Source organism: Grampus griseus, assembly GCF_964374135.1.
Source record: "Grampus griseus genome assembly, chromosome: 5".
Taxonomy (NCBI): Eukaryota; Metazoa; Chordata; class Mammalia; order Artiodactyla; family Delphinidae; genus Grampus; species Grampus griseus.
In genome coordinates, this window is record NC_138998.1 from 126,000,782 (window position 1) to 126,002,809 (window position 2,028).

Here is a 2,028-nt window from a genome sequence, read left to right on the forward strand (position 1 = left end):
CCTTGAGCCAAGACTGACTCTTATGATTGAAAATCATTTCTGTGTGAGAAAAACAACGCACATCAAAGTGCAATCATTTTTAAAATTGTACACTTGCTTCTAAAGATGGAGTGTCTTTGGCCTTGACTTGAAAGCTGTGGTGTTGAGTCTTTTAGGAGGTGGAAGGTAATGACTTGGAACAGCAGAAATAAACAAGAACCTCAGGAATCCTTCTGGTTTGGCAGGATGGGACCCAGTGGCAAGTACACTGTATATATCTAAAAATGAATAATAACTTCATGAAAATGTAAGAAGAATTTCATAGTGTGTCCTCCCCTAATCTTACCTGCTCTTAACAACGTTTGTGAACTTCCCTCTCTCCTTCTCATTCTTCCTAATCTCTCAGATATTGTGCATTGTGGCTCATTTTTGGTTTTGACCATATTTCTAGCTATTGTGATATTGGTGATTTCCTTTCTAAGTTAGGAAATTGTGGTTGAAAAAAAGAAATAAAATTTTTTGAAAGAACTTTTTTAAATTTAATTTTTATTTTATATTGGAGTAGAGTTGATTTACAATATTGTGTTAGTTTCAGGTGTACAGCAAAGTGATTCAGTTATACATATACATATATCCATTTTTTCAGATTCTATTCCCATACAGGTTATTACAGAATATTGAGTAGAGTTCCCTGTGCTATACAGAAGGTCCTTGTTGATTATCTATTTTATATATAGTAGTGTGTATATGTTAATTCCAAACTCCTAATGGACACTTCCCCCCTCACCTATCCCCTTTGGTAACCGTAAGTTTGTTTTTGAAGTCTGTGGGTCTGTTTCTGTTTTTTAAATAAGTTGATTTGCATCTTTTTTTTTAGATTCCACAGATAAGCGGTATCATATGATATTTGTCTTTCTCTGTCCAACTTAGTTCACTTAGTATGATTTAAAAAAAAAACAAAAACTTTTTTTCCCTCTGTGGTCAATTAGAATATCATTTGGGCTATTTTGAATGCCCAAGTTTGAGAATGTGTATTTTGGCATGAATCTTCATATATAAGCCTTTATCTAACTCTTATTCTTAAACAAAAAACCAATATCTATAGCTAGTGACTCATGGAAAACTGAATTCGGATTGTCTGTTGTACTACCATGTTTTTGCATTTCCTAGAGTTTTTGTATTTCTAAAATTCCCTAGAAATTAAAACATGCTCATTTACAGCAGTTACTGTTTAAATATATATGTTATTTGCACCTAAAATAAAACATTGTTTAAAAATGCCCTTGAAGGAACAAAACTTTCATTCTTCTCAATTCTTTTCACTTGGCTATATGAGAAACATTCCACTTAGCTCATTCAGAAAATGTGCAAACCTGGCTTTGGGCACAATACTCATTTTCTAAAATGGATGGACCAGGGTTAGTTTCCTCACATTTCTTACAATCGGTTGCATGTGGCTGGAAGTCAGACTAAGGGTGATTTATAGTAATTGCCTGTCATCAGTCTATGCCATGCTTACCTGCATAATCCACCAATTGTCCCGCAAATGCCCAGAGCTCATAACCTACCTAAGGTTATTTGGTTCTTTTATGAAGAAACACACACAAAATGCCAATGTTCCAAAATGAAGCACTGGCTCCCAGCTGCTGCTGCTCCAGCTTTCATAGCACTAGGGAGAAAAGAGTCACAGACATGTTGACTCACATCTAGTTAGAAAGTAAGAAGTAGTTTCTTGAGAATATGTATCCCACAGGCAAAGCAGGGTGGGAGTCATCTACTATAGTGGTATCTCTCAACCTCAACACCATTGACATTTTGGATGGGATAATTCCTTGTTATGGGGGGGTGGGTCTGTACTTTGAAGCATCTCTTGATTCTACCCATTAGATGCCAGTAGCATCTTGGCCCCTGCACTGTGACAATCAACAATATCCCCAAGCATTGTCAAATATCCCCCTGGAGGAAGGGGTGGATTTCCCCGTAATAAGAACTACTGTACTAGGGAAAAGTAAAACTAGGCTTTTATAACTGGCCAACATTGTGTCATGA